The sequence below is a fragment of the Triticum aestivum genome, chromosome 1A (assembly GCF_018294505.1).
Source record: "Triticum aestivum cultivar Chinese Spring chromosome 1A, IWGSC CS RefSeq v2.1, whole genome shotgun sequence".
In the NCBI taxonomy this organism is placed as follows: domain Eukaryota; kingdom Viridiplantae; phylum Streptophyta; class Magnoliopsida; order Poales; family Poaceae; genus Triticum; species Triticum aestivum.
The window spans coordinates 46,584,399-46,592,636 of NC_057794.1; the positions used below are offsets into that span (position 1 = coordinate 46,584,399).

Genomic DNA, 8,238 nt, shown 5'->3' on the forward strand with positions numbered 1-8,238 from the left:
TCTTAATTTTTTGATTGTAGATTATTTATCAGAGTAAGTTTCTTGGCTACCAATAAATATTTGCTAAACAATTTCAGGTTACTGCAAAAAATAAATTGAGGATCCCCATATACAAATTGCATATCCCCATTTGGCTAGGTCTTTACCTAAAGAAGCAACATCAACAGAGGAAGCATTCAGTGACTGGCTAATTACCTCCAGGCATCAGTAAACTCGTTTTGTAAATTGTTTCAAATAAATTCAACTAACATACATAACAGAAAATATAGGAACATAAAAGCTTGTTTTTAAACAAACATATTCATACAATGGGGTCACTGAAGCATCCTGTATTTTTTTAACCAGTGAACTCATCACAGACATCTTCTTTTACGAATTTAGTCTTCTGCTGTCAAGTACAAACAGGATCTGTCGGTCAAATGTAGGAGGGCATGTGTTGCTTGTCAGTCAAATGTAGTCTACCGTCGGCAACAGCTACATTGGCTACATTAAACTGACGAATTGACAAACAGACAAGACCCATCAGATGCTCCAAAAGTACCTGTGGCAAATTAGGTCTTGGTGATAGCTGATGGTCTTCCTCCCAAGTCGGCGGAGGTGATCACAGATGGCCTTGCGGCGAAGTCGACGGAGACGACGGCTGCAAAGTCGATGGATATGGTCTATTACAGAGATGTCAAAACCAATTAAATCCACTCCACTGAACACACCTCCTAATCCTTTTTTGCTAGGTGCAGCAAGCATACCTATTCATGTGTATGCAATTAAGCTAATTGATAACTGAAGAAATAGCAGAATATATGAAACTTCAAGAATTACTCCAGAATCATGCCCAAGAATTACTGTAACCAAGTTGAAGCCACCATGTTCAGGTATATGTAGTCAACAACATGAAATTTCTTGGTTCAATCCTTGGCTAGTAACAATAATTTTGCAGAAAAAAATAAACTGAAACAGGGGCTTGTATCATATCATCCAAACTGAAAATAGTGAGCAATCGGAAGTAGCACAAATTTTCAGAAAAGATAAACTGAAACAGAGGTAGATCCGAGGGGGGCAAATCAGTTACATTCATTATACATCAGTTCAAACAAAGAAATATCGATTGAATTCATGCAGCAGCGACATGCATGACCTTTGGTAACATCTAAATTTATCAAATCAATCATGTATTTTTTGTGTAACATCTTCTTTTGGAATAAAAAATTATGACCCATTAAATATGATAATTTGAACTTAGTCTTACCAATCCACAATGTTTTTTTAAATCTCCACTGATGATTGTAATAACAACACAAAAGAACTCAGTCGACACAAAAAAGTCAGTCACACATCAAATATTGGGCATGCATAGCCTGTTGCATTTGGGAGATGGGCTGCAGGGAGCCCTTTGTTTCAGTGATCCATTCCATATCCTTTCAGTGGTAAGTTGGTAAGTTTATTCAGTACATGGATTTTGTCTCAGCCATCATTTATTTCACTGTCTGTCTCTATATACTGCATTTCTGTTTGGCTGCGTGCTCTGTTTCTAGAGCGGAGCAGTAGCTACTCCACTGCACTTTTCTTTGTGTAGCAGCAGAAGCAAATTAACATATTCCACTTCTGTACAAAGGGCAGCAGCAACATATTAACATTATAATCTATTTTGTATGATGTATCAACAGATTAACATTATAATCCTAACTACACCAACCCACCTTGTATCAGTCTCAGAATATGGCCAGCATGCCTCCTCTCTCTTTAAGAACTAGTCACTTAACTCTGAATCACTTAGCAGTATTATTATTTCCCTGTTCTTAACGCAATCACTTGAAGAAAGCAACATGCTTCACGACTATATAAATGCCCGTGTGTGGTCTGACTATATAAATGCCCGTATATAAATGCCAGTATGTACACAAATGATCAATTCGGCTAAGCACATTCAAATTCCAACCATGCAAGGTATGAATCCATTGATTCTAAGCATCATGTAATTCCATTTGTTAACCACCAAATACTAATTAATGGGAACCCGTGGAATTGAGAAAGAAGATTAAACCTGAGGAAATATTGAGCGGTTCTTCTTGCATCGTGGCATTTTGCTGGAGTACCACTGCCATGGCGCCATCCCACATCACAGCTTCACCAAGGCAAGGAGCTGGCTTGAATCAACTTTGTCATTGCCGCTGGATCACTGTTTCCCTGCCTGGACGCGGCTAGGAGAAGGATGTGGGGTTGGCCAAGAATCCCTGCCTGCAGGCAGAACGGTTGCAGCAAAATTTGGTAACAAAGAGATGCAAATGATTCTGAAATTCGAACAACAACTAGTCAATCATGACTTCATGAGCATCAATTTAGCAAATAAACGTAATGAACAAATATGGAATGAGAAGCAATGAGTATATATCAAAGTTTTAAATAGCGCGCTAAGCATCTTAGCGGCGGACCTCTTCCAAATGCTATAGCGTGCTATAGCGGAGCTATAGCGTGCTATTTAAAATGTTTGTTCATTTGTTTGGACCAAAGTCTCTTAGCGCAAGACCTTTTGTAAACGCTATAGCGTGCTATAGCGGAGCTATAGCGGGCTATTTAAAACAGTGGTATATATGCTCCCTTCAGGACCGGCATGCAGAAGCTGGGGAGGCCTCGATAGCAATCTTGCAGTCACATTTGCACCCGTCCGGAGGAGGATACCTGGATGTGTTGTGGCCGTGAATGTGCCCATGATCTCGACCCATGTAGCGCCAGGGAAGTGGCTGACGTCAAGGTGCAGGAGGAAGAGCCAGTGAGGGAAGGGTCGCCGCCTTGCGCGGATCGAGGCGCTCGAGGATTCCACGAAGGAGGTTGTCGGGGAGTGCCGCCGCTTCTTCCATTTGTTGGAACTCCTCATCATCCCGGAACACCTCCGCTGTACGCAGTGGCGGAGCTAGCTTTTCACATCAGGGTGGTCCGCCCCCCAAAAAATTTTTTGACAAAAAATGCGACATGTGAACGTTCTAACTAGTTCACAGTATCACATAGAAATAGATCAATATGGTCTTACAAACAAACTAGAATTCTCAATTAAGACTAAGTTTTGCATAAAGAAACCTACATAGTACATATATACTACATGGATCATAGACATACCTTGAGAAGTTTAAAAACACTATGTTTTCGGCCTACGCTTTTGCATTGTCATGAAGGTATCAATTATATCATGTTCATTCACCTTGGAGAAAGGGTTTCTCTCAACACATGTGACTAGACAATCATCCAAAAGACTATCGCCCATCTTATTTCTCAACTTGCTCTTGACTATGCTCATGGCAAAAAATGCGCTCACAACATTTGTTGTTGCCACCGGTAGAATAAATACCAATTTTAGAAGCAAGTACACCAAATGATGAACTATATGTCTCCCTATTTGACCAAGCTTAACCGAGAGATCAACAAGATTTCCAAGGCCTCGGAAGTTGTCATCTTTTTTCATGTCATCTATATAGTTATGAACTTGTAGTTTAAGGTGTATCAAGTCATCACTTGAAAAATCTTTGGGATAAAACTCAACAAGTCTTTGTACCTTGCATACCATTTGTGCATCAAAAGCAGCAAATGAGTTGGCGGGATTCAAAGCAGATATAGAAGATGACAACTCCATGTTGATCTCATCAAACCGATTTTCAAGCTCTTGACTAATTTGATCAATGACTCCAAAAAAATTCTCTTCTAAAGTGATCTCCGGCCCTCTTCATTTTACAACAAATCTGCAAGAAAACGACTTTCTCTCAATAAAGCTAATTGAGGCCTAAATGATTTGCAGAATTATGTATATGTTCTTCATGTAGTGGATAGCATAGTTCAAAAAAGCAAACTCTAAATCAGAAATTTGTGTATTTCGGTACCTTAAATCAGGCAGGGTATTCTGGTTTTGGCCAGATTTGCAGCAGGGGGGCGAAGCCGCGAGGGCAGGGGCGCCAGCAGTCCCGGCAGCCGGCCGACGGCAGGGGCGCAGCCGCTCGCTGGAGCAGGGCTGCACACAAGGAGGCGTCGGCTGGACCCGAGGGCCGCACGGGCGGGCGGGACGAGAGGCGGGATCTTCCTTTACGGCGGAGGGGGCGCGACCGGCGGCGAGGAATGGGGAGGCGGCTGCCGGCTTGCCGCGCCGGGGTCGGGGTCGGGCGGCAGTGCGAGACTGCGAGGGCATCAGGACGAGGACGACTGGGTCTGAGCGGATGGCTGCGTTCGTCGTGGACTCCTGGGTGTGTTTACTGGGCTAGGTATTTTTCAGGCCCAATTAAAATGTATAAGTATATAGTAGGCTGTCTCAAAATCCCAGGGTGGGCCGCGGCCCACCCTGGCCACCCTGTACATCCGCCACTGGTTGTACATGATGTCCTCGTCCCTGTCCGCCTGCGGCTCCAACGGTGGCTGGCGAGGTGGCTGCGGGGCTCAGCCGCTCAAGGGGCATGGCGAGGCGTCTAGCTAGCTCGTAGACATCGGGGGTTTGGTCTCCGGCAGCAGCTTTGCAAGCTCGCTAGGGCCACGAAGGCGGCCAGCCCCATCAGCAGAAGATCCACGGCGGCTCAGAGATGGTGGCGCCTCCGGGAGAGAGGATCAACGCAGCATCAACGGTCTAGTGGTGGCGGCGACTTTCATCTGGTGGAGGGTTGCGAGATTCGGGTGTCGGGCATCGAGGCAATCCAATGGAGGCCGGCGGCGGCAACCAGGGCGAGCGGCTTGGAGGCCGAGAAGGGTTAGCGCTCGAGCAAGGGGATAACTGTTGGGATTCTTTCAGCCGGGTCGCGAGTCGTCGTATTTACCGCATCATACGGCTGAACATGCCTCCATTCTGCAACACAGGTCTTTGTACGGAATTATTTCTGCAATACAGGTTTTGTTGCGGAATTATTTCTGCAACGCATGTTTTGTTGCGGACTTATTTCTACAACACAGGTCTTGTTGTGGAATATTATTTTTGCAACATCAAATTTTTTGTATTTTTTTGCAACTGAGCTTTTGTTGTAATTTGTTTTTGCAACTGAGGTCTTGTTGCAGAAATAATTCAGAAAAGAAGTTTGTTGTAAAATATAGACCTGTCATAGAGTATTGCAACATTGCATATGTTTCGGAAGCATATTTCTTGTTGCTAAAGCGAGTTTATTAAAGGATGATATGCGGGGCGCGTGTCACGCAGGGAAGGTGACGGACGTGGCCCAGTTATCTGCTGGTTGATGATAAGTGTTTCCCATAAAGAATCGTGGGTTAAATACAAATAAATGCAGGGTTAATTTGCAAAACCAAAACGTTTTCTCGGACCAACTTACAAAGGGACTGCAGGTTCAATTGTCAAAAACTGTAAAGCATGCCGCACTGAACGAGGGAGTAATCATCGGTACGTGTCTGCCAAGTGTTCATAACGTCTTGTTCCGCAGGGAGAACAGGTGCGTCACCTAGCGGTGCTTCTAGGACATAATCTTTTTTTGCAGCTATGAGGATGATCCTCAGGTTCCGGACCCAGTCCGTATAATTGCTGTCATCGTCTTTCGGCTTGGTTTTCTCTAGGAACGCGTTGAAGTTGAGGACAACGTTGGCCATTTGATCTATAATACATGTTGTAAAGATTTTAGACTAAGTTCATGATAATTAAGTTCATCTAAATCAAATTATTCAATGAACTCCCACTCAGATAGACATCCCTCCAGTCATCTAAGTATAACATGATCCGAGTTAACTAGGTCGTGTCCGATCATCACGTGAGACGGACTAGTCAACATCGGTGAACATCTTCATGTTGATCGTATCTTCTATACGACTCATGCTCGATCTTTCGGTCTTCTGTGTTCCGAGGCCTTGTCTATACATGCTAGGCTCGTCAAGTCAACCTAAGTGTTTGCATCTGTAAATCTGTCTTACACCCATTGTATGTGAACATTGGAATCTATCACACCCGATCATCACGTGGTGCTTCGAAACAATGAACTGTCGCAACGGTGCACAGTTAGGAGGGACACTTTCTTGAAATTATTATGAGGGATCATCTTATTTACTACCGTCGTTCTAAGTAAACAAGATGCAAAAACATGATAAACATCACATGCAATTAAATAATAATAGTGACATGATATGGCCAATATCACATAGCTCCTTTGATCTCCATCTTGGGGCTCCCTGATCATCTTGTCACCGGCATGACACCATGATCTCCATCATCATGATCTCCATCATCGTGTCTCCATGAAGTTGCTCGCCAACTATTACTTCTACTACTATGGCTAACACGTTTAGTAATAAAGTAAAGTAATTTACATGGCGTTTCTCAATGACATGCAGGTCATACAAAAAATAAAGACAACTCCTATGGCTCCTGCCGGTTGTCATACTCATCGACATGCAAGTCGTGATTCCTATTACAATAGCATGAACATCTCATACATCACATATATATCATTCATCATTCATCACAACTTTGGCCATATCACATCACAAAACACTTGCTGCAAAAACAAGTTAGACGTGCTCTAATTGTTGTTGCAAGTTTTACGTGGCTGCAATAGGGTTCTAGCAAGAACGTTTTCTTACCTACGTGAAAGTCACAACGTGATTTTTCAACTTCTATTTACCCTTCATAAGGACCCTTTTCATCGAATCCGCTCCAACTAAAGTGGGAGAGACAGACACCCGCCAGCCACCTTATGCAACTAGTGCATGTCAGTCGGTGGAACCGGTCTCACGTAAGCGTACGTGTAAGGTTGGTCCGGGCCGCTTCATCCCACAATACTGCTGAAGCAAAATAAGACTAGTAGCGGCAAGAAAGTTGACAACATCTACGCCCACAACAAATTGTGTTCTACTCGTGCAAAGAGAACTACGCATAGACCTAGCTCATGATGCCACTGTTGGGGAACGTTGCAGAAAACAAAAATTTTACTACGGTTTCACCAAGATCCATCTATGGGTTCATCTAGCAACGAGTGATCGGATTGCATCTACATACCTTTGTAGATCACGCGCGGAAGCGTTCAAAGAACGGGGATGAGGAAGTCGTACTCGACGTGATCCAAATCACCGGAGATCCTAGCGCCGAACGGACGGCACCTCCGTGTTCAACACATGTACGGTCAGCGTGACGTCTCCTCCTTCTTGATCCAGCAAGGGGGGAGGAGAGGTTGATGAAGATCCAGCAGCACGACGGCGTGGTGGTGGATGCAGCAGTCACCACAGCAGGGCTTCGCCGTTCTTCTGCGAGAGGGAGAGGTGTAGCAGGGGAGAGGGAGGCGCCAAGACTCAAGGGTGCGGCTGCCCCTCCCTCCCCCCCTTTATATAGGCCCCCTAGGGGGTGCGCCGGCCCTAGGAGATGGGATCTCCTAGGGGGGGCGGCGGCCAAGGGGTGGAGTGCCCCCCAAGCCAGGTGGGGCGCCCCCCCCCCCACCCTAGGGTTTCCAACCCTAGGCGCGGGGGGTGGGCCAAGGGGGCGCACCAGCCCACTATGGGCTGGTTCCCCTCCCCACTTCAGCCCATGGGGCCCTCCGGGATGGGTGGTCCCACCCGGTGGACCCCCGGGACCCATCCGGTGGTCCCGGTACAATACCGGTGACCCCCGAAACTCTCCCGATGGCCGAAACTGCACTTCCTATACATAATTCTTCACCTTCGGACCATTTCGAAACTCCTCGTGACGTTCGGGATCTCATCCGGGACTCCGAACAACTTTCGTGTGACTGCATATTCATATCTCTACAACCCTAGCGTCACTGAACCTTAAGTGTGTAGACCCTACGGGTTCGGGAGACATGTAGACATGACCGAGATGGCTCTCCGGTCAATAACCAATAGCGGGATCTGGATACCCATGTTGGATCCCACATGCTCCTCGATGATCTCATCGGATGAACCACGATGTCGAGGATTCAAGCAACCTCGTATACAATTCCCTTTGTCAATCGGTATGTTACTTGCCCGAGATTCGATCGTCGGTATCCCAATACCTCATTCAATCTCGTTACCGGCAAGTCACTTTACTCGTACCGTAATGCATGATCCTGTGACCAGACACTTGGTCACTTTGAGCTCATTATGATGATGCATTACCGAGTGGGCCCAGAGATACCTCTCCGTCATACGGAGTGACAAATCCCAGTCTTGATCCGTGTCAACCCAACAGACACTTTCGGAGATACCCGTAGTATACCTTTATAGTCACCCAGTTACGTTGTGATGTTTGGTACACCCAAAGCACACCTACGGCTTCCGGGAGTTATACGATCTCATGGTCTA

The 8,238-nt window shown here is 45.6% G+C and overlaps 1 long non-coding RNA gene across 3 annotated transcripts; it reads right to left on the minus strand.

Annotated features, from left to right (window-relative positions):
• Nucleotides 1-281: 281 nt before the first annotated feature.
• LOC123188898 (uncharacterized) lies at nt 282-4,211 on the minus strand. Of its 3 annotated transcripts, none has more exons than XR_006495363.1 (5): nt 3,867-4,211; nt 2,677-3,728; nt 2,042-2,235; nt 542-640; nt 282-385 (listed from the first exon to the last, which is right to left on the minus strand). It is a non-coding gene; the product is annotated as an uncharacterized lncRNA (long non-coding RNA). The 3 variants fall into 3 exon arrangements; XR_006495361.1 differs by having other exon boundaries at nt 306-388; XR_006495359.1 differs by having other exon boundaries at nt 292-640.
• Nucleotides 4,212-8,238: the final 4,027 nt, after the last annotated feature.